Source organism: Lates calcarifer, linkage group LG24 (assembly GCF_001640805.2).
Source record: "Lates calcarifer isolate ASB-BC8 linkage group LG24, TLL_Latcal_v3, whole genome shotgun sequence".
In the NCBI taxonomy this organism is placed as follows: Eukaryota; Metazoa; Chordata; class Actinopteri; family Centropomidae; genus Lates; species Lates calcarifer.
Window position 1 is genome coordinate 10856563 of NC_066856.1, and position 25636 is coordinate 10882198.

Consider the following 25636-nt stretch of genomic DNA (forward strand, 5'->3'; position numbering starts at 1 on the left):
CACAACAGAGCTACTAAGGTTGACAAGGGGACATTGGCTTGTCCTGCTGCCTTTCTCCCCATATCAGAGGTTGAGTTCTGCAACTGTGCGGCCGTATGATCTCACTTTCAAATCAAAGGGAACATTTGACGTATGCCTCCGCCAACAGCAGTCGTCACTCAGCTCAGGTATGAAAGCTTGCCATGCATAATCCAAAGGCCCGCATCCCATAGGCCAAATAAAATTGGGGGGGGGTGAACCTCCATCCATAATTCATGATTCTTTCTCTGAACTTCCAGCCCAGAGAATTAGAGCATTGACAGAGTTCACTATGTTAATTGTTTCAGTTAGTTCAGGACTGGTCAGGCACACAGCTGAACATTCACTTCAGCACTTAGCGTACTAGAAGGATATTATTCCTGACAAAAAGCTGCTAGGCCTATTACTGTTACGCTGTAAAGGTTAGCGTGGGAGAATGAGAGAGCGTTTGGAGGAGTATTGCAGTGATTGTCTGATCATATCGTAGCAACTGTTGCTAACCACAGCAGGTCTGTCAAGCTTCAGATATCTCCATGACTGTCCTCCTGTAGAAAACCAGCCCACAGGTCGTCTGTGCAAGCAGTTTATAATGATCCATACATGTAAGATTATTACTGCATGCTTGACCCTGGATGTCTGTAAACTTTAGGAGAGTCAGTTCTATTTGTGAAACCCAGAGTCCTTTATTGAATCACCAGAACCTTGGCAATAGCCACTCTCACCTTCATCAGTGGTGGACGGAGTCAAATAACTAGTTTTAATGTTGTGGCTGATCAGTGTGGAAATAAATAAATATATAAATAATGTGTGTAACTTTTTTGATTGACGTATGATTATGCGTATGGTGAACTGGATAGTAAAGGTGAATATCTGACATAAACACCAATTCTCTACAGAAAACACAGATATAATGCTCTATATAATGAGCATGATCACAAACTAAAACCTTGCAAATTACCACTCAGTTAAATCAACACCCTACTGACGCATGCTCATCATTAAATGTAACATTATAAGCTTCAAATAGCGTCTCTTGCAGGGCTACTGTAATGTTCTCATTAGTCAAAGATGAGGGAATTGGACTGCTGTCTGTTCATTATGATGAAGAGAAATACCCGTCCCTGGCACTGAGTTGACACAGATCATAAAGGCTTCATTGTGAATGCTGACTTGTCTCCCAGTATGCTAAATTAAAAAATGGATGTAACCTAATACGGGATGGTAGCGGCGATAAGATCTGGAGTCGGCCCGTGTCCCTGCAGGCCCTTCTCCTCCTCCTCCTCCCTTCACCGCCACACCACCACCAGGGAAAGGCAGCGCGGTGACAAGAGGTGTTCAGGAAGCAGTGAACACCCTGCAGATCAACGGATAATATTTTTTTGGCAAATAAATTCATTCCTGAACCTTAAATTACATTTTCACCTCTCAAAAAAATGTCTGCTCTCAAAGCCTGAGGCAGTGTTTGTCTGAGACGGAGGGAGAGGGGAGGGAAGAGGAAGTGCAAGGTGTTAGCTGACAGCAGTTCCAGGCAGTAAACTGTCTTTGTGAATGTGTGTATATATATATACATATATGTGTGTGTGTGTGTGTGTGTGCAAGTGTTTACAGCACTGCATACATGAATGTCAGTGTTTTGTATGTGATTGAAGAACATGCGAGGGAATGTCTGTACATGTTTCATGTAAGGTATCTGTGAATTTATTTGCGTGCATGTGTGTATGTAAAAGTGTGTGTGTGCGTGTGGTGTATGCGTGTGTAAAGAGCTCGCGCGCGCGAGAGAGTCACTCTGCAGCACCATGACAACAGTGGGGCTGTCTGATCCTCTCTCTCTAATTGTCTGTGACCTCGTAACTGGAGACGTGCTCTCAAGGCAGGAGGAGGGCCTTTCACACGGCAATCACTTTTGGATTTGTCCTCTATGCAACTCCAGAATACCACTGCCAAAAAGGTGTGTGTGTGTGTGCTTATACAGGTGTGACCGCTTCTTTAAATCCTCCCTCGTTGATTGGCAGCAAGGTAAAATATATGTGAGGGGGACAGGTATGTGTAGGCTTATGACATGACTGGTTAGATTTTGATGTTCTGAAAAAAAGACAATGCACTGTTATTAGAAAACCTATGGCTCATTTGATTATTGCAGCATAGTGTGTGTTTTCCCATTCCGATTCATAAAGTAAGGTGAGCCAGTGATTCACCTAACTCGTCAAGTGATTAGACATTTAATGAGGCTATATGTACGTTTTCTCTGCCACAACGTTGTCTGGGCAGGTGGTGGTGATGGTGACTTGCCGAAAGCCTCAACCATTGTTGCGTTTACAATACAAACGATTATAATACGCCGTCTGAGCGGCGCTACTTCTTCCGGGGAGTCTGGACGCTACGGCGAGTCACTATCTAGTCACTAAGACGGGCCGGGGCTAGCTGGCTAGCATGCTAATTTCGGGTCAAGGCTAGCTAGCTCGCTTGCTGACCTCAGTAGAGGAAAAGAAGTGACAGAACTAGAAGCAAAACAAGAGTTAAGAGTTATTTCTTTCCACCGCAAGAGACAACTCTTGACAAGTAAAGGAGAAAAGTTTGGTGCTGAACTTGCAACATTTCCTTCTGCACTGGTAAGTAAACAGCTGTTAATGTTAATGTTGGCTACATAGCAAAACTTACAGGACCTCCCTGTATGTACTGTATGTAGGGCATGTATGTCTTCTACTATCCAACAAGATTTAGCACAAAATACAGAAGAGAGTTACTTTTTGGTGCAAAATCTACAAACCTCCACTAAATACCTAATAATTTTTGAATATGAACACCTGCAACAAAGTCACTGCTTTACAAACATGCTACCTCCCTTTTCACCACTCCAGTTTTGAGTACATGTACTCAATGTATGATAGTAAAGTAATTGATTCCTAGTTTATACTTAACATGCTTTGTGGGGAATCCACTCTCCTCTATCTCTGCCCTGTCTGCCTGTCTTTCCCTCCATCTGTCTGCAGAGGCCAGGCTGTTCTGATGTCTCTGTTGTGTTCCACCATAAAGGGGCCTCAGTAATGGCCCCTGTCACACACAAAGGTATTAAGGCCTAAAGCCTTTCTCTCTCCGACGCCACTGGCAGCTGGGCCAGGGGAATAATTTGATTTGGTATTTTATGCTGGAAAAGAGCCTTTCTTCCCAAGCCACATTTGCGCTTGGCTTCTCCACAGCTCCGCAGCCCCCTGAAAGACTTTACATGACATTAACACATTTCAGAGAGCATTACGGCTTGAAAAGAGATTTGTCTAGACAAAGACATGGTTTATTTGTAGTTAAAGCTTCATTTCCTGCCTGTTCCTTCCCCTGCACTCTCTCCCTGCACCTTTACCCCCCACCCCCCCGCCCGCCCCTCCTGCCCCTCCTCTCTGCGTGACTCCTGCCAGGCGCACAATGGTTGGCGCCCTGACAGGTAAGAGGATTTCAATTAGTTTACCTCCGAATGGGCCCTACAAAACGTGATTAATGAAAGCAATTAGTCTCTGTCATGTCTTCAGCACACTCCTGCTAAATCACCGGACTGCTCCTCACTGACGCTAAGAGCAAATTACATCACCCGGATCCTCTCTCTCTCTCTCTCTCTCTCTCTCTCTCTCTCTCTCTCCCTCCCTCGGCCTCTTTATGAGCTCCCCATGTCTCAATGAAGAGAGTAACGGAAAGGAGAAAAAAGAGAGGAATGAAACCCAGCTGATACCCATGTGCGAGTTTTTTTTCTTTTTACCCTTTAAGAGTGTATCCCATAAACATCCACAGTTTATAAAGGCCTGTAATAAAAAAGAATAATACTCATCTTTTTTACAAGTACTATTAAAGTAGATTTAGGACATTGCTGCTTAAGAATTAACGCTTATGTTACAGTGAGAAAAAAAAAACACATATTAATCATGATAAATATTCCATGTGTGTGTGTCTGCACACAATAATATTCAGTCAGTGAACAGTGTGTGTTTGTTAACCAGCAGTAAATTAATCAAGGGCCTGGGTTTTGCTCCCCTGATTATAGCACAGATGATCTACACTGTGACACATATGTTTACACTTCACAAATGTACTTTCCCCTCCCTAACATCATACAATACACACAAACTTATAAACTAAAGTGGGATTTATGAAGGCATGTTTTAAACTTTCAGGCTTCAAAGTCTGAATGTGTTATGGGCTTCTGTCACGGGATCCACAGAAACTCTCATCCTGGAAAAAAAAAAAAGAGATCAAATCAAATAAAAGGGAATTTACTGAGCCATAGATAATGTTTTGCTAGCTGCAGGCTGGGTGGACTTCAGCCAACAGTAATCACTGCCCACTAGGAGGGAAACAGCCCCACCTGCTCCAAAACCATTGCATGCAAGCTTCCTCTTCTCACAGCTTTTGCTTATGTTATATATTTATGCCATGCACCATCCCACTTCAGCCGCCCACCCACCATCTCTCATACTCTTTCTCTCTACCCTGTCTGTGGCACTCAGTCCCAGCCCTTTTCTTTCCTACTGAAGATATAAATTTATAAAAAGAGATCACAAATATATACTTAATTTTTTTCTTCTTTTTTATAAAGGCTCATTGGCACTGTATTTTTATGTAAACATTATTCAAATAGGAGTATATTTGCAGTAGCTGGGGAATATTTTCAACTGTGGATTAATACACAATTGATGCAACAGGGTGTATTTTCTGCAGCAGAAGGGTGTATGTCAACTCTAAAGAAACTACAGCACCTAAGTTTATTTTAATGGAGAATCATGTCACTCTGTCTGATGATATGGCTCGCTGGTGTGTTTTTGATTTTTTTCATAGTTCTATAAGCTAGTGATATAATTTGGTGTTTTCACCTGAAAGTGCTTGTTCTTTTTTTGTTTGATTGTTTAGTTGTCACCTCACAAATCTCTTTTTAGGGACCTTTGTATTGGTCAGCAGGTAGCAGACTCACTACCCTAGACGTTTGGCTTATTTTACTGTAGTCCTCAGTACATTTTTGCTCATTGTTAAAACACATTTCTTAATAAACTCCATAGAATTGTTTCATCTGGCAAAAGGTTAATCTCCTAAATCCTATGTTGGCTTGTCTGTGGCCTTTGGAAAGGTGTGCTCAGGATGATAGGGCTTGCATATTTTAATGTTATCCTATTTCTTCATTTCCTGCATTGGCTGGGAACAGGGGAGCAGCACAGGCTGTAGCTAGACCAGACGTTCTCCTTTTCTTGCTCTCTTCCTCTGCCATTCCTTCTCTTCCTCTCTTGCTATGTCTGTCAGATAGAGGATAACAATTTGACAGGCTCATTCCTATTTGAAATGGGATGATTGGAGGTCTTTGGCACCCACCCCGGCCTTGTCTCCTCTTCTGTTCAGTAGGTCCATCTCGTAACACAATTTTTCAGACTGACACACATTCCTGAGCATGTCTATAGACATGTGGGTGTGTGTCCATATTGCATGTTTGCATGTATCTGCAGCAGTTCACTCATGTGCCAGGGCTTGTGAGCGACCTGCTCCTTCCTGTAAAGCTTCAAATGGAGGCTTCCTTGTCAAGCTGTCATGCTTCAGCCCAGTAATATCTGAGCCCCCCCCCACCCCCACCCCATCACTCAGAAATTGGGAAAGCTAAAATCACATCACATGCACTCACACACACACACATATTCAGTTCTCCCTCTATCTGTCAACCTTTTTCACTCCATCTCTTTTCTCCTGTTGTCTAAGGTTTTCCTGTCACTGAGCCAAAATCTAATTGTTCAAAGCTCTGTCAGCTTCCAACACTTTGATATTTTTCCCAGGCTTCAAAAGAGCACGGTAACAATAGGCTTGTGACTGCAGGGCATACTAAGGTAGCCAAGACTATATTAGTTATCACGTCTTTATGTCTTAATGTTCGCTGGCATGGCTCGGAGACTTTTACTGGGCGGGGGAGGGTGTTTCGGAAGGAAGCAGGCTTGTTAGTGGTTTCTCAGGCGGCTTGTTCGATGCCCCGGGATATTTTTTGGTTTGCGACTGACTTTCCAATATGAGCACAGGTAAATATCAGGGCGTGTATGGTGTCAAAGCTCAAAATGGTGGCGTGTCTGTTCTATGCTAATAGCAATGTTGAGGTTTCTGTAATTGACACTGTCTTAATGTGTGTAATTTTTACACATTGTTACTCACCTAACCACAAGGCCCAACCTGTATTTTAGGGGCTGGCATGATTAAGCCTGTAAAGGACAGATGGAATCAGATAATTTGTTGCAGATTTAACCTTGGCAACACTTTAGTAAAACTTTAAGATAGTATCAGGGAGACATTTACCTTTTCATTTCAAACAAAGCTATGGTCAAACAAAATTGAAACGTTGAATTATAAGTAAGAAAACACACTATTGCTCAATTCATTACACTGAGAGGTTCACTCATTTTATGACTCCTCTTCACTTCTCCTACTGTTATTGTAGCTTAGTATTTTAGCTACATGCTTAACAAAATGCTAATCTACCTTAGCAGCATTAGCAGCATTTGACAAAACAATAGTTAACAGCAGCAATTTAGCAGTGGCAATTGTTCAGCATAAATTATATAGTCTCCCTTTAAGGTCACAGTCATTCCTGTGTAAAATGTTGCCCAATAACAGAATTTCCCTGTATAACTGTAACTAAGCCAGCCTCACAAATTGTACCTAATTTGAATGGTGTGTTGAATTTGCATGTTTTCATCCCTAACTGAAATTGAGCTTCACCGTATGTCTTTGGTAACTCTCCAACACTGATGAAAATGAAAACAGGAAGCGCTCAAAATATTCTCTTAGCTCAGTTGATTTTTTTTTTTTTAATTTGGAGTGGGAAAACATTTTAAATTAGATTTTATCTTTATTCAGGTTGAGTATTTTACCTAATTTTGAATCAGACATATCTCACTATACAACCTAAAGACATCTTTGTTGTTACTCAATTACTTGTAATGTAATTCTGTCAAGGGAACCAGCACTTGTCAACAATAAGCTTTAGATTGTGTTACACTTTCTTGTGTTTTACTCCACATAACATTAGTTCACTTTTCACACAACAGTGATCCAATTTCTGTGTTTCTCTGTAACAAGTATTGTTTAGTGTGGAGGTTGCCAGCAGCAGGTTAGCACCTACTCAGCCCTGCTAACATGATATGCATTCACCTCCATGGGGGATATGCTTTGCACGTTCTATTTATGGATGCTGAGTAAAATGACACTTCACCCTCAAACCCCTCTGTCTGAAAGGAAAAAAAAGACAGAGACCACTCTCATATGTTACATGCTGGACAGATTAGGCCAAGAGATGGACAAGCAGGAGTCATGCCTGATGTGACAACACTGACGTCCCTATATCCACAGAGAGAGTCAATCCTGTCAAATTTCTTTATGAGGACAAAAAAGTAGAAACTAAAACATACGTGTTGTTTCAATATTGGTGACATTTCTTGTGAGTTCTGTAGATGGGCCTTGTAGTGTGATGTCTTTTTACCTTGAATGTTTCACTGGTAAAGTTTGAATTGCTATAAATGTCTGTACATCATGGAAGCAGTAAATGAATCACCTCCTGTCTTAATGCTAAACTAAGCTCAGCCTCCTGTAGATTTATACTTAGATATAAGAATGTTCAGTCAATCAATGGGCCAAAACTACCAAAGGAAGACCCACATTGTACTAAACTGGAATTTTTCCTTCAATGTAAAATACATCACACTAACTTAGTTCCCTTTTCACCCATATATGTAATAAGTAAAGTGACTGCAAACACCTTTACCAGGTAGAACAATGTGTGAAAATGGTTGTGGGCTCTGGCCTGTACAGAAACCTTTGTTTTCACTGAGTCTCTTTTCAGCTCTGTGGGATTTCCTCCAATATCCCAGCGCTCCCGTTGAACAAGGAGTGGGTAAAGAAAGAGCAGCCCTAACAAGCTGCCTTCTCGTCTGAAACCAGGCTTTCACTCACTCTTGCAGAAAATGGCACTTTCCGCTGGGACAGGCGAGGTTTGGCTGGGGCTTCAGAAGCGGATCGCGGCGAGCCTTGCTGGCAGCGGCGGGGGCCGGTCAGTCCCCAGCTCCTCTTCTCCTGGCAGCTGGGAACCGGTGGGAGTTAACGGGCTGTGATTGCTGGCCAGGACAGAGCCGAGGTGAGCTCAGACTCGCTGCTTTTCATTCACTCACCAGGAGCTCTGTTTTTACAAGCCTCCAAACGTGACAGGAAATGAGTAGCAAATGAGCTATGATGTCCTTCATCAAAACACACCACATTAGAATTCTGTTTTCCCAGGCTAAATATATCATATAATTATATCCATCCTTAAATTTCAAGCTATATACAACAGACATATAATAAAGATGTATAAATCAACATATAAGAGACGCTGCCTGTATTTGTCAGGTATCAAATACCAAATCTGCATTTATGTTCTGGAAACAGTGGAGACAGTATTTACACAATAGCTGGCCTTCACACATATTACCATAAAATCAGGTGTACAGGCTGCAGGAAACAGTATACATCTACATCTAGATCTCTCCCTTTCTTTACACACAACAACTGTTTCTAGTCTGCCTTTTGTTCTGCATTTGGCAGGTCAGGAAAGAAACGGTGTTTGTGTGTTATCAGACAACAAACCTAATCTTTTTCCTGCATTTTGCCTTCCTTGTCTCTCTGCCTCCTTGCCCTCTGCTTCTCATCACACGCTCATATTTCAAACCAAGCTAAAACAATACAGAAAAACATATGCAAAATTTAACATGCGGGGCAATTTCCTTTGATAAGCAATCAGTGTCTGGTATTTGTATTATGGAATCAGACATCACTTGAGAGCAGATTGGCTCCCAAACGCAAAGTGATCTTTTCATCATGTCAGTGAAAACACAAAGGAGGACAGGGAGCGCAATGAGAGACGGCCTAGTTCTCACTTACATGTATCTCACAACTCAGAAGTTCATCCCAGTTCCCCAAACTGAGACAAGTATGTGGTGTCTATGAACTGTTTTGACACAGATGCATACCAATCATTGTTAAACAAAGTCTAGGTTAAGACAGGAAGAAATTAATTGTGATTCCAGAGACTTCTCATTTCACCTTGTATATTTTTGCAGTAGCTGCAGTAGATGATTTGTGTGAAAAAGCTACTTCATTAAAAAGCTAAAATCATATGCATCACATGGCCATTTTTGTGCTTGCACATGCTGCAAATGGTGTCTGTAATGTTAACCATGTTTACCATGTGCATCAAAGGGTGTTACAGCTTCAAAGATCCACTGTTGTCACCATAAAAAAGCAACATTTTTCCTTAAAAGTGTTATTTTTTTCAAAGTACAAGTCCTTATGCCACGCTCTCACTGTGCCATTTCCTCCCTGCCTCTTCCTCCTGTGACAGTGAGTGGATTTATGTGTATGTGGTTGCCCAGAAGACCCTCTACTGTACCCTCCCTGCAGAGCCTGTCACACAGGCTGATGTATTCGCCTCCACCACCCCCCTCCTTTCTCCCTGGCCAAGCTTTATGATGGAAACTGATACAAACACTGTGATAGGGTTTCGGGATAAATTATTCACGCTTCCAATGCTCTCTGCTGCCGTTTCGGTTCTTAGAGGACGTCCATTTTACAAATGGCCCCTTTTTTTAGACCTCATCCTTTTAATTGATCCGTGGCAAAGACAATACATGTGTGATTGAGAGAGCGCGGAGGATTGCACGGTAAAAAGTTCAGCGTGACGCTTTGGCCGGGCTGGTGTGTGTTGTCGGGTGCTGGCGGGCCCTGTGCCGCGGGGCATTAGGTGCCTTAAGATTTACTGCCTGGTAAATGAAATGGCTGTCCATCGGTTGCAGGGGCAGCACATCAACAGAGCACTGGCCTAATGTCTCTACCATCTGGTAGGATAGGCCTTTAATTGAAAAGAATTTCTGGACTGAAGGGGAAGAGCTGGACCAAGTCTCCCAGTCCCCCAAGAGAGAGAAGTAATGAAAAGAAAATAACTTCTCTCCTCTTTAGTGCCTATGGAAGCCATAAAGAATAACAGGACATGGTGATATAACAGACGCACTGCCGTAGTGAGTGGGTGAATAACTTTCATATTACAGCCTACCATCTGCTAAGACGGTTTTGGAGCTAGGAAGCCAATTGGATTAAACGTTATGGCCACTTTGCTCACCGCGGCTTTTAGGACTACCTTCAGGTGGCAGTTCATAAAGCATTTCTTTGTCAGATTTATTTAGACATGAAAGATGTGTTTTTACTTTTGTGTCAGACGCACCCACTCCATACTCCCACTTTGAGAGTGGGATTTTTCTTAAAACAAACAGGAGGGAGGGAGGGAGGGAGGGGATGGCAGACATCCTGGAGGCCATAGAGGATAACTGATGAGTCTAGCAGGACTGAAGGCAGAATAACAACACTCACCTTTAATGTGGCTTTTACCATTGGGACTCAGACACAGCCGGTGTATGTGAGTCTGTGTGCGTTTGTAGGAATCATACAGAAATATTTCATGCATCACAGTAATGGTGAATCTGATTGTCTCATGTGTTTGGATTGGTGTCAATTGTAGAGAAGTCTGTGGGTGCACGTGTATGTCACAGCTTTGGTATGCTCATGTGGCACTAAGACACCCTTCCACTTGACAGTATTACCTTCTGTGATGAGCACACTGCCAGTATGCATGTCTAGTGGCTGGGCCAGCTGAGCTCTGCTGGCTACCTCTGTGACAACCCTCCCGACTCCCAGACTATTCAACTATGTGAGAAAATATATCATTTACATCCACTTTTTGTGCTGTATGAACCAATTCCACGTTCGCTTCAGTTGACAAGTGTGTATACTAGATGAGGTCATCGGCTAAATCATTTTAAGCACCCAGAGGAATCACCCACACCCAAGGTAAACAGATATAGATACTAAAGGTAAACAATAAAGAAAGTTTAAAGTAGGCAACATCAATGGCAGATACTGTACTGCTGCGGATGAAATGAAAACATGCGGTAATATTGATGATTTTCAACATCTATTTTTCCACGTCTTTGTAAGTGTCGGCAAATGTTGAAATTAGGTAGACAGGCTCTCTTTGAGCACACATCCAATGTCTCTTGTGTGTTTTGGCATTTGTTGCTTTTTACAGGCATCACAGCAGTGTCCACACATGTGCACACAGAAATGAAAACGTACATAGTCACACAGGCTGTGGAGGCACACACACACACACATTTTGATTTTAGACCAGTATTCCCAAATTTGTCTAGAGATGGTGTGTTCCAAGACCACTCATTTCATTACATGTTGCTCAGAAGACAGGCAAAGGATAGACTGTAATACATTTTGCTGCCTGGGCTTGATTTTGAGTTGACAGAATAAGAACGCTGTCACTAAATCTGCAAATACGAAGGAAAATGTTCCTGTCAACAGAGCGAGAGCGCCCAAGTAAGCTGCGGTCTTATGGCAGGAAAGACGTAATCAGATATATCTCCAGTCACAAATACGACATTGAACAAATTGCACGTGGGTAAACCATTTTGTTAAAACAATGGCCAGGAATAGGCACGGTGACACAGGCTCTGTCCCTATGTGTGTGTGTGTGTGTGTGTGTGTGTGTGTGTGTGTGTGTGTGTGTGTGTGTGTGTGTGTACAGGCATAGGTCACAGCTTGTCCACTGACATGGACCCCATTAGATCAGATGACAGCACTTCATAATATTGACACATTCACAGCATGAGGTGTGCTATTCAAGAGGTCGCTGCGCTGATGATATAGTGTACGCACCTGACATGTCACAGGCTAATTTTGTATCGGCAAACTACTTCTGTCATGAGACAAAACGAGGGAAAGCTGAGCCTTACGGATATACAATATTCTAATGTAACTTTAAGAGATAACACACACATACACACTTACAGTATGAACATGCAGACTGGTGTATATTAGAAATATACGGTATAATTTTATTAAACAATTAAAAGCATGAGTGAAACATATACATTTGTTAATATATGTATTTTAAACATATTCATATAATAATTAAATACTTGAGAAAAAGTATGTATAAATATATTTTTGGGGCATATTTGAACATGCACTAGATGTGTGTGTGTGTGTGTGTGTGTGTGTTTTAACACAACTTTATATATTGCATATCCTGTCTGAGATGAGATTTGAGATTTGACTTTAGAGATAAGGCATGTTTTTGTGTGGAAAAGTGGAAAAGAGAACAAAATAGAAATTACATTAGATGCTTTATTTGCAGCTGACAGATTTTCATCTAAACCACATGTTTGTTTTGGGGGGGAGGGGGGGTGCAAGCTGTCATCCAAAAAAAAAATAAATTCAACAATATTATTTTTCTCATATTTTGATTTTTAAATTGATACACTTAGCAGATGTAAACACTCATTTAGAGAGATTGCTACCATATAATAGTTCTTAACTAAAGGATTCAAGATCTTTTTTTTCTATACTATTTTGCATTTATTATTTTATGTCAGTGTAAGAATTTAACATCACTGAATCTGCTGTATTTGTCCTTTCAGAGAAGGGCAGATTACCTCAGAATAATTTGTCAGTGTTTGGAGGGTAAATGGGGTAATTATGATGTTGACGTCCCAGAGATGATTCAAACTCATGCTGAAGCCTCCCCAATTATGCATGTGAGGTAAAGTGGCCTCAGCCAAAGCCAATGAGAGCAGCCGTGGCTCTCCTCGCCTCCTTGCTCTTAAACAAACACACCAGTCAGACATCAATAGGAAATGTCTCTGTTTTAGCACGCCTGACCTTTAGCCGCTGTCCCAGGCTGTGCCCACCAAGACCAGACCTGCATGTCCCAGACGTTTAGCAGTAATCACTAACACCCACATAGCTTGCCCCGCACAAAATACATCGTAAACCCGGTGTGACCCCCTCTCTCCACCGGTGGCTGTGCCCAGCTGATCTGCAAAGCATGATGGACAGAAGCATTGCTTGAAAGAACGACAGAGGACTAAAATAAATAAAACAGTGCTGCTGGATGACAGCAGGGGGCTTTAAATGGTGGGTGATGGAGGGCGGTTGGAAAGGGGGAGAAGAGGCAAAAGAGCAAGAAGGCATGACTGAGAGTGTGTGTATGTGAGTGTTAGAGGGAGAGAGAGAATCGCATAGGCGGGGGCCCATTTGGGGCTAACATAGTCTGTGTTATGCCATGCCACGGGGCCAGCTGGCAGGGCCAAAAGCTGGCATGACAGAATGTGACAGAAGATCCGGAGAGCAGGGACTTGGGGAATCCCGACACAATAATGCTGATGGCAGGGGCTAAAGCCCAGATTTAATCATAGCCATCACCCACCTGCCAATAGAAAATTACACAACGGATATCAATGGCAGCCTCCCCGTAGTGTTGAGCCCCCAGCAGAGTTTCCAGGCCGGGCCCAGTTGTCAATCACTGGGCTTTAATGGTGGAGCTCACAGACATGCAAACACAATGCGATGTTATGTAGTGAGCAACATATAGTCACAGCATAACACTGTAACCTCTGGCTTGGCTCTGGCCTTTGGCAGTCTCCCAAGTATTAATTCAAGAATTTAAATCTGCGGAGTTGAAATAAAAACCTCAATTGAATTCTGATAACGGTTAGAATTATTTCATTGATGTACTCTCTTTAATGCTAACTATATAACAGACATCTTTCTGAACCTCTGCACATAATTAATTTTATAGGTGACTAAATGTAGATATGAAGTCAAAAGACAAAAAGGTTATGTTTAAGGCTACTTTTATCGTGTCAGTGGTGATTTTAATTACAAATGAATCTCTAATTCTAACTTTTTATTCAGTTTGTAGTTTAAAATGTCAAAAATAATGAGTAATGTCTACAACAATCTAAATCAAAGTTATTTCTTCAATTATGGAATGAAGACCAGAAAATCTTTATATTTTACAAATGTAATTCAAAACCAATTTAACAATAACTAAAAAAATTATTGATTTATTTTCTGTCAGCTGCCTTGTGTTAGTGGTTAATGAGGTTAGGAATGTATGAACTGTAAATGCATATAGGTTTTGTATCAGTCATACATGTAGATCTATTTAAAAGAGATTTATCAACATGTACATGAATGTTTCGATGCACGTTTTTCTTTTTGTTCAGCTAGAATATATTTATTGTATCTGTTTCAAATGTCAGTTGCCAAGTTTTGACCATCATATCATCCTGAAAAAACATTTGTCTGGTTCATCAAGGCTGATTTTCTCTGCAAATATTTTTTTTTTCCTCCCCCCTGTGCTGTCAGAAATCAAATGAAGCAGAATTTAGATTACATGATGGCGTTGTCAGTCTGGAGCGGAGCAGACTCTCTGATTTTAACCAGAGCTTTTTTAGTGTCTCAAGCAGGCCCTCGGTTTCAATCATACATAATCATGTACGTATACACACAGATTTACACACGCACACACTCATGCACACACATCTCATCAAGTTAGTAAGTGCTGCTCAGACTTGACAGGTAACGGTCCTGTGGTTTAGATACCAATCAGTCTCTGAAAATGTTTACATTTCAACTGTGCTGCATGCTTTGACTCTCAGGTGCCCCTATATAGATTGCTTCACCACAATTAAGATCTATCAAAACGCGAGCAATTTTAAATACAGAACACACACACACACACACACCACACACACAAGCATATTCGCTTTGTTACCTTTTGTCTTTGTGTCTCTGCATAATGGAGTTTGTATGCTGCAGTTTTTTAAACATAAAATTGTCTCTTGATTATGATTTTAATTTAATTTTACATTCTGCTTGTTTGAAGTATTTAATCCCATAGTTTTACTTCGAAGTTGCATCATCATCTACTTAGCAGCATTGTTCATCAGATTATGTTGACCAAAAACTGACTCAGCCTGAATCATTCACATGCGCTCGATTTCAGTCCGTCTTTTATGTCAGTTTGGTTGGACTGCATGTGTTTATGTGTGCATGTGCGTGTTTGTGCTTCTGTGTGTTGGATCCTGACAGCTATCACTTCTGACACAAAGTGGTTGTTTTCTGAAGGCTTTGCTCCGTTTCATGTCGTAATAGCTTCCCCGTGATGGCGGAGAGGACCTCTGCTCCGCGCTGCTCTCATCCATGACTCCTGCAATATTTACATGTTTACGCTCACAATTTCCATCTGTTGTTTCTGGAACAATCAGCAGCAGGGGCCTGGAGAGAAATGCGGGGAACGGCTGTAAGTTGCGCTCAACTTGGGTTTCATGATTGGGAGGCTGGGCCTGATTATGCTCGACTCTGCAAAGAGGAGGAGGGAGGAAAGGAGCGGGGGGGGTTAGTTTTCTTCAAGGCCCTCTCAAAGTTTTGATGGAGGGCTGGAAGAAAAGCAAGGGCTCTGGGGAACATGCGCGAGCTGCTCGCCCCTCGGAGAGAAGCCTCACCAGGGTGAGATCAGTCGTTGCAGGCCTGTAACCCCGCTCACCCCGTTCCAACTGGCCGGGGCCAAACTCACTAATGGATTTCAGATACATTACAGAATCAATTGCGAGGTTCAAATGTGGTCAAAAAACATTTTGTTGTGGCCGATTATGATAGAAATTGGTATGTTTATCCGCCATGAAGTTACAACAACCATTTCAAAAAGGGCGGAAAAAATTCAGTCATGATTAATAATGGGTTGGAGTTGAGACATACATATTCCTTTTCAACTTTTGCATCTGCAAAATAAAAAGAAAGGTTTATTATTAATCAGTTTTCTAGTGTTGACTTTCAAAAAGCAAATGTCAGAAATTTATGGAGGAGACTGACATCATGCATACTGGAAAATAGAGTTACTGTTCATCTCTTATATAGCACACAGACTAGAGAGTAATTAGATCCTATCAAAGAATCAGAGAAACTGTTGCGTGTTAGAAAATGGCATGCTAAATAATCATTTAGAAGTCAAAAGAAAACTATTACTACTGAGAAGTAAAGTTAAACCCCCTGAGGACAAGTGGGAGCTCTAAAAGAAGGGGTGATACTGATGACTGTGTGGATATAGGCAGAAAGAAAGCAAAGAAACACAAGCAGGATGAAAGTGTGTGTTGGTCCCTTGTGATGTGGCTGCAGACGTAGCGGGTCCCAGCATCAGCCTGGCCCAGCGTCGGGTTTCCCCATGCCGGAAGTAGCGCGTTTCCCCTGGCGACAAGCTCTTCCTGCAAAATAAAGAAATCATTAGAAAGATGACAGCTGGGCCCAGCCAACAGAAAGCCCAGGGGGGGCCCGGCCTCAGAGAGCTGCCACCCAGCATTAGCTGGCTGCATTTGGCTTCACTATCACCTTCTTCAGAGCATAAACAACACTGCTGCAACTTAGCTCTCTGCAAGTTCACTGTTAGCTATGTCACACTCTATTGCTTTCCTAATTTTTCTTTTTCTATCTCTGATCTGAGTGTGCTTATCTGACACTTGGCCTCCCCCCTTGCACACATCCCTCGACTTTTTATGGTCCCTAAGGATGACGGGTGGAAGAACAATGTGGGGGCTGGTCAGCAAGCTGAGAAATATTCTGACATGTGAGTCCCAAATCATTCGCAGCGAGTCTGGAGCTGAAGGGTCCGGGCTCGGGCAGTGACCCCTGGCAATCACGGCGTGTGGCAGCCACACTGGGGCCTCTGCAGACACGGCCTTCTGGGAGCGCACTGCGCCGCATTCCAGCCAGAAGTCCTCCCCAAGCATTTCCTCCACAAGCCATCGCTTACTTCTGTCTGCCAGACGAACGTAGCCAAAGAGCCAGAGGACTTAAGGGTGCATTAAGAGAGCTCTCTCGAAAACCATCAGTACTTGACCTCAGCTGAAATGATTACACTGTAAGGAAGATATTTTGAAGTTGATCCCAAAAGATAGTCTCATCATGTGCTTAAAGGCCTATAGGGGATGAATTGATGCTGCCCTTGGAGAAAATGATGCTGTTCTTGCATTTAGGTGCTTATTATTTCAGGAGATGTCTGATTCATTCAGAAAGCTTCCTTACTTTATGATCAGTAAACATAGACTAATGAAACAAATCACTGTTAAATGTTAAAGGAATAGCTTTTCAGATTTTGGAAAATATACACATTTGCTTTTTTGCATATAGTTAGACGAGAAGACTGATGCTACTCTAACATCTGTCTGTTCAGCATAGAGCTGAAACCTGGGGACAGTTAGCTTAGCTTAGCATAAAGACTGGACACAGGGGGAACAGCTAGCCTGGCTTTGTCCAAAGTTAATGAAAATCCACACATCAGCACGTCTGAAATTCACTAATTAGCATGCTATAGCATTAGATCCTATTTCTTTCTTTCATAAAAAAACAGAGGGAAGTCACTGCTCCTAGCTAAGAAATAGTCCAGCCTGTAAAACCCAAAGTAGTTGTTTTTACACTTTTTAGTTAACAACAATACATACAATACAATACAGTAAGGTTTAATGTGTTAATTGGTGCTTTACAGATACTTGTAGTCAGATTTTGTTACCTGCTAAACTAAGCTAATAGGCTGCTGGCTGTAGATTCACATTTGCCATACACACATGAGATTGATATGAATAATCTCAAAAAACTCTCAGAAAAAATATGAGTAACCATATTTCCCAAAATGTGAAACTATTCTTTTCAATATTCTTCATATCATGCTTGTGTACAATATGAATATACAGAATATATACAGTGAACCTATATGTGTGTGTGTGTGTGTGTGTGTTAGAGAGAGATTATGTATTGGGGTGGGGGAGATGGTGAAAACATGACACACCCTCACACCTCCAGGTGCCATGACTCTGTTGCCATGGCGATTAGGACTGACATAGGTTAACACCTGCTAGTGCTCACTCATGGAGATTAATGTGGCCGTTCAAGCAAGACACACATACAGAGACACACACACACACAAACACAGGCACACACTCACACTAGACCCCTGTCCCCTCTAATGGGGACTGATAAAAGACAGGCTCCATCTCTCAGAAACAGGACTGACTGGGCAGCTCGGGGTCAGCTACACTGCAACCATTTCCATGTGCTGCTGCATTTAGACATACGGGCCCATGACTAGGAAGCAGGACACAGTTTCCCTGGGCTCACTTGGCTTCACTACACCCCCCGCAACACTGTGACAGAAGGCTGGTGGCTATATGATGTCACTACATTTTCTCTGTGATATTAAGTTACAAAATCTCATGTCAGCAGGTCACTGTGGCTGACAGGTAGACAGATGTCGACTGCCTTATTCTGTCTCTCCGAGAGACGTTTTAAGCAAGCAAAATAAGTTACAGATAAACAAAAATGAAATCATCAATCTAAGAGAGAGAGAGGCTGACAGACTTGTTACAAAAGCAGCTATCAAGTCATGTAGTCAACATTGTCACCATGGCACGGCAAATCCTAAATGAAGCAGGATGAGCAAGTTGATCTAAACTGCTCTGAGACTGTTGACACACTGTGGCTCATTTCCATTGCTGATGTCTGAGCCAGAGGCCAGTGTAGTCGAGGCTCAGGCTTATTTACACACACAAATGAGGCTGACAGTAGAAACAGACGTTGGCCTGATGGGAAGATTGCCAGGATCTGTGTGTGACAGTCATTCTGTTGGATGCTCTGTCTTTTCTGAACATCACTCAAATTTTAAAATAATTTTTTTCTCACTTACCACTAGGAGTATCTGACTATATACACCTATTAAATACTTGCAAAAGAGATGATCTGACATTATTCTTATGTATTTGGAAAAGTTTGAATGATCTGCCCCTGCAATTTTTCGTGTCAACCCCGATACAGTGGATATTTCAAATGGAATTTCACTTGTGGTGTTCACAGAACTGAAAATTTCTATTTGAAAAAAATCTCTTTTTCCAGAAGCAGCTCAAACAGACAGAGAAAAATCTTCCATAAACAGCCTCCCTGTTATTCAGGATAGTCCACAGACTGTACTGTCAACAGCTTTATAGAGGCTATTTCTTCCAAAGTAGTTACAAAGAAAACTGGAAAGACATTTTGTATTTAAAATTTTTTGGCCATACTAGTGGTGTGACTTTTGAAATAGTAAGGTCTGCCTTTCAGCATGTCGGTCAGTTGGTCCACCACTTTGGTTCAGACTTAAATACCTCAACAACTATTAGTTGGATTGCCATGAAATTTGGAACAGATATCCATGACCTCCAGAGGAAAAATCACACTGACTGGCGCCACCATGAGGTTGTGGATTTGAGTGAATGACTTTCCAATCAGTCTCAGCTGTACTTTGTGTTTTTGTGTTTTAGCAAGTTAGCATGCTAACCCACAAAGCTGATGTGAACATGGTAAATATCTTCAGCTAAACATCAGTATGTTAGCATTCCCATTGTGAGCAAATTAGCATGGTGACATGGTGACTGCCATGACTTATAGTACAGCTTCACAGAAAAACCAGCATGGCTGTAGACTCGAAGTCTTGTTCAGCATTGTTACCCTACTCTATTAGGAGGGCAGCAGAGATCTCAAAGACGGATATCTCAAAACCTTCACAAGTAAATTCCAGACTGTCTTCATGGCTGGATACTCTTTTGGGTAAGTGAGAAAATATGCTTTCTGAGTGAACTGACCCTTCAAAGTGGCAGTGCCCACTTTTTCAAATGGCATTGATATAATACTCCGTGATCACTGTCCTTCATTCAAAAGTTAAAACCACTGACTCCACAAATGGTTTTCATTGCGCTGCGCAGCCTAGAGCTGCTCCTAGCCTCCATGCCGGCGTGTGTCCCAGACCAGTGACTGTAAAATCCATTTGGGACAGTAAGCCCTTAATGATGAAGGGATGCTGAGGTAAGGCAGGTACCCTGACTTCCCTCCTAAACTCTGATGGTTTTTGGACAACTCTTAACTCCCCTGGACTCGGGTGTCCATCTGGGCCAAATCACTCACATGGTACTATTTATTTGGCCTGTTAGAGACTCAGGGATAATCGGACCCCCCTGTTTTTTCCTTTTTTTCCTCCTCTTTTTTCCCCTGGTCCTAATAGCAATTGATATGCGCTATTAGAGGGTATTCACTGTGTAGTTTGTGCTCACATGAAAGCAGTGGTCTGTTTACAGAATTCTAAATGATTGGGATTTGGAAAGCATTGTCATCACGGTTAAGACTAGGGAAAGGATACGAGGCACTTAATAACAATGAAGAAAAAGATCCACGGGCACGCTTCACTGGCAGGGCAGAATGTTAGAGAGAGCGAGTGCCAAATTCATACACTGACACATAACCAGTAAACTGTGGACTGGCATGTTTTTCTGTAGCATTTATTGTATTCACTGGAGAATTAAAGGAAGTACATTATTTTCTAATGACTTGAGGTCCATAGTCAAACACAGTTCATCAGCTAAAGGATTCTTGGTTTACTGTGACACGGTTGTATGTTTTTTTAGGAAACTGATTTGAACTCAACACAGTGTAAAAGTCCTTCCAAAACCGCTCCCACCATAGTTATAAAAACAAGCTCATTCTGGTTGAAATGGACAGTAATACTTCATTTTTGAGGAGGGTGCTTCCCATCAGCTAAATCAAACACTGTAGGATAGTCATAATAGCAACGTTTTTTCCATATAATGTATGCCAACTGCAGCACTCACTAATACATGCAACATGGAGGATCTCAATCTGTTCATGATTATCAACAATACGTCACTCAGCATTAAATCTGAAAGGAACTGTTGTCAAAGCGCTGTCACGCTATGGGCTGCCACCATAATGGCACACAACAACAGTAAGGCCTTCGGTCTTTTGTGGAACATCCCTGTGGGCCACATGCATTTATTCCAAAGTTCCCAAAATATTTTTTTGCAATTGATCGGCCCTGTCATTTTGTACATTTCACGAGAAGATTGAGGACAACAAAACTAGGAGGTGTAAAAATAGCCTAGAGGCTTTGGGGAAGCATTGTTTAGAGTCTCAATACCAAAGGGAGGAGTGAGAGGAGCTGAGGCTGGGAATCACCCTGAGGGGCGAGGGTGGGGAGGTGGAGGCACGCTAAGAAACAAAGTCCAGGTGACATCCTAGCGTCAGTGTCACCCATTTAGGGGACAGCTCAGCCGTATCAGTGACAAAAAATGCTGCAGGCTGTAGGGCTCTGTCAATGCTGCCGTGATTCTGACAGGGAGGAAAAGAGTTTTCAACACAGACCTTAAGCAGACAATATGCGTCTTATATAAGGCCCCACTTATTGTACTAAGTTAAATGTTGCCCTCTTTCACCAGATAATGGATGTGTTTGTGGATGTGGTTGTCCTTTAAAATGATGGTTGAGACGACTGCATTATTCCCAGTGCTTTGTTTTGTGGGAAGAACATCATTTACATATTATGAAGGGGCATTGTTAGAGTGGCCAAACTATTTTTGGACCAAATTTGCACAAAGCAGTATTTTCAATGCACATCTAAAGCTTTTTGTTAGTCCTTGAAAGTGGTATGATGTATCCGTGATCTAATTCTTTTGGTCACTATCCAGAGACCTTGAGGGTTGGAAAGTGATTGGTAAATTGAGAGCCTCAGTCCCACTTTCATTGTCACCATGACAGTCAGAAACGATGACTGCATCACTGGACCCCACACCAATCTGCCTATTGATCTTACTCTCACTTGTGAGCAAGTCCAGACTTGGATGTGCTGACCCTCATCCCCAAGGGCTTCACACTCTGCTGCAAACCACCCCAATGCTTGACAGGGGAGGTTATGGCCAGATGAAGTGAGCGGAACTACATCATCAGTGAAAAAAAGCTGAGATGCTGCCCCAAACCACCAAACTAGACACTCTCCACTCTAATATCTGGCAGCAGCTTAGACTTAACTGTTAATCCTTTGCATTGAAAGGAGGCAGTAGAGATAGTTCAAGGCATCTGATGAGAATGCCTTCAAATGCCTCCCAGCGAAGCAAAAATACCCTGGTGGACCAGCATATCTAAACTGGCCCGATAGTATCTCAGGGTTCCCATGAAGAGTTGGATTAAAAATGTCATTACAGCTACTTTGTTTACCCCATAGCCACCTCAACCTGGACCCAGATAAGCATCAGAGGATGGATTCAGACTACAATATGAAACTCTAGTTTTGCCCCTGTCTCTATCAGGTGTGAGTCTTTTCTGTTTCAAGATCCAGGCTGGGCCCCCTTCCAATCACTGTGGTGGTCGGGCATTTTCCTATGACGAAGTAGGGTCCAGAGTAATGGATCCATTTAGCAGTAATATTCCTTAATGGAAACAGCCTAATTACGACCGCAAATAACCACAAGCCTTCACAAAGGATTAAATATACAATAGCAGAAAAAAGGCAGGTATACATTTTCCAAATGATGAAAAAGTGAAACATCTGCAGTTCTTAGCAGGTTAAAAAAGTCTGGGCTAAGGCTCGGAGGGAGAGAGAAAAATGCTTTGTCACTTTAGATTTCACAGCACCAGCTTGAGCTATGAGGCGGCTGGTTTGGATTTCAAAGCCCTCTACTTCCAGAGAGAAAACAAAAACAAATATTTGTTTTGTGGTTTATTGTGTTTTAATATGGCAGCGAGACGAGACCCAAATTGAATGCAGGAAGAAGCAAGATGCAGCTGCTGAAATCAGTGAGAAGGATCTGTCTCTCTGACAATCATGACTAGCCCATGACTTAATCTTCCTTTGAGGAAGATTTGTGATTTTGATTACTGCCCAGTTTGATTATTTGAGTTTTAATCTTTTGATCATGTTACTCAGATACAGATTTCATAGGAAACATGACCTTTTTTGACTTTCTCAAAGGGTTTGCTTGACTTAGCTTGTTCTGTCATTTCAGCTACGGTCTAATTTCCATTGTTACTAGTTAGATAATCTCAGATTTAAATGGGTCAAACTTCTTTAGATTCTCAAAGACTTAAGGGGTATAAAAGAGAAACCGCCTCTTCTAAACAAATAGTCTCCTCTGTTCTGTAAATAATTTCAAATAAGGCCTGAATAGAAAACCAGTATCCAGGGTTATTAATAGTGCCCACAGTTGATGACAGGCCACAGTAAGTGGCAGGTATAGTGAAATGAGGCCACTGGGGACTGCTGATTGTGAGTGAAGGCCTGTGATCATCAGTCATCAGCAGTCGTTACACCCCTGTCGCTGCTGTCGGTTAGCTTCACTGGCTGCTAAAATTGAATCTCAAGTTGTGTCCTATTTTGGTTTGAGGAACAGGTGATGTACTTGGCCTGACATGTTCCCTTGCCTCCACACCACCCCCTTGGGGCTGTTAGTGAATGCAATGACAACATAGTTTTCCAAGAAAAGGAGCAGAGGCAAAGAGGGCCCTCTATCCTACAAGACAGATCAATACTTGATTATCACAGCTGACGCGGGACTGTGGCATGCATGCTTGTGTTTAACATGGGAAAAGGACATGTTTCTCATGAGCACCTCAATAAAAGACATTTGTCTCAGCTTTTGTTTGATAAAATAAATCCATGCTGGACAGCAAGATGTAATCACTCTAGTACTGTTTAATTTGCTGTCAGCTTGTGTAGCATGGAGCTGTCTGTCTCACTTTGTTGGCATTTGTTGACAAATGCTTGACTGACTTGAGAATATCCACTCAAATTAGGCAAATCCTTTGTTCCTCATGTGCTCTAACAGAGAGTTGCACAGTCTAAAAAGTTGAAAATATCACTGCAACAAGCAAGGTAAATGAGACTCAGTTTAACCAAGTTGTTTTCTAGTAGAGTAAATTATATATTCCTCTGGTTTCTAGTTGGAAGACAAACAGCAACACAGAGGATCTGTGTCACTGTCCGCAGCAGCACACCTGGACTCCCCTGTGCGCTGCACCTGTTTGCCTGCTTTCTGTGAACTTCTCCCAACCCACCATTTACATGCAGGTCAAATCCTATTCAAATGTCTCCATCTAAACAGAGGAGCATTTCAAAACAGGCACCCTCAACTGACTTTTGATTATGCGTCAATTTGTATAAAGTCACCACAGATGCAAAAATTGAAATAATCTAATTGATCTGCAGACAACAATCTCTGATTGTTTATAATGCCAATATATGTATATGTTTTTTAATTAATACACAAGACAGTTTACACAAGACATTTCTTGATCATCTTAAATCTATTTCTGGCAGCTGTAAACAAAAATATCTTTCCTATTACTCACAACAGGGGCGGGATTGAAAGAAATAAAGCTGCACTGCTGTGACAAAATACTTGTTATTTGTCTGGCACACTACCTAAAACTTTCCTACAATCTTACAATTATTTCTACCATGTGGATGATTACGGGGAGAGCAACAGATATGCACAGGCAAATTATAGTCCAATCTGGGATGCTTAGATTTGAATACCAGCATGCTTAACTACAAAGACCATGCTACAGAGAAGCATGAATCATATGAAAGGGGGAAATAAGAGGAACAGAGCATGCAGCCAAAAGTTCCACATCCTTGGTTTCAGGGGTACAGAGTGGTTCATGGATGGAGTATTAGTGTAGAGTTGTGTATTATGTGTAATTATGAGGCTGAATTTAAATGGTTGCCAGGTAAAAGTACTACAGGATGCCAAGAAATTACATCCTGGGGGAATATGCCCCGATGCTGTAACTTCATTTAAAGAAATGACCCGTTTATATTAACCACAATGAAGACAAACCGGTACAGTGGCTGCTCTTTCCTGTGAAAGTGATCACATCTTTATGGCTCCCGTCACTGCTCTTTACAGATCTGTTTCCCAGAGGTATTTGATGGGAGAGCCAAAGAGGGAGGAAGTGTGGGTCTGCAGCCCCCGTGTTAACAATGGCTCTCCTCAGACCCCCGGCCCAGGCCCAGCCAGTCATGAAACACCATGGAGATGTTATTGACCTCAAGGTTAACTCTCCTCAGGTAAGCCTGGGAGATAATGGACAAAGAGCAGTTCTTTTACAGGTGGAGTGACACGGCATATCCGCGCAGCACAGCTCCTCTCGCATTGACAGATTTTCTAATTCATTGCAGATTCCCATAAAACTGGGTGGCCAGGGCCAGCTCTGCCCAACAGAGGGCCCATTCATGCTGGGTGGGATAGGGGGGCCTGGCCAAATTAACCTGGATTAATTTAAAAGAGCAAAGGGTCCTTACATCCGAATAAAATGAAGATCAATAAATTAAATGTCCGGGTCAGGATGTCAAGTTGCAGCGATGATCGACTGACATACAGAAAGCTACGTTCTTTGGCTGAGAGCGGGAAGAAAAAAAATGGGGGAGAGAGATCCTTAATTACTTTATTCCAAGGAAAAGAAGTGCTTCCATGCATCTCTCTTTACATGCTAGAGTTGCGCTCTTATAAACACACTCATGTCAGAAAAGAATGCTCATTACTTCTCTCATTTGGTCCTGGGATTAGTTACTGCAAAAGAAAAGTCATCAAAGAAACCACACTGAGATTCTTTAAACTTGTTTGTATTACACAGTAAGAATTATTATTTAAATGTGTGATTTATGTTTTTTAGGATTTTCCAGCAACTTCTGTTTTTTTTCTCCATTTTTGGTAAGACTGTTCTCTCCTCCTCTGTTTTGTGTATTGGGTGTGAATGAGATTTCCCATAAGTTTTTATCAAATCTTGTAATATCAACATAAAGTTTTATAGACATTAATTTGTCCATCTGACAATACAAAGTTATTACCTGAAAGAAAAGGTGTGCTGT

At 41.9% G+C, this 25636-nt stretch overlaps 1 long non-coding RNA gene across 1 annotated transcript; it reads left to right on the forward strand.

Annotated features, from left to right (window-relative positions):
* Positions 1–1835: 1835 nt before the first annotated feature.
* On the forward strand, positions 1836–24831 carry LOC108881809 (uncharacterized). Its single transcript, XR_001960677.2, has 3 exons — positions 1836–1966; positions 7983–8155; positions 24675–24831. It is a non-coding gene; the product is annotated as an uncharacterized LOC108881809 (long non-coding RNA).
* The last annotated feature ends 805 nt before the right edge of the window (positions 24832–25636 follow it).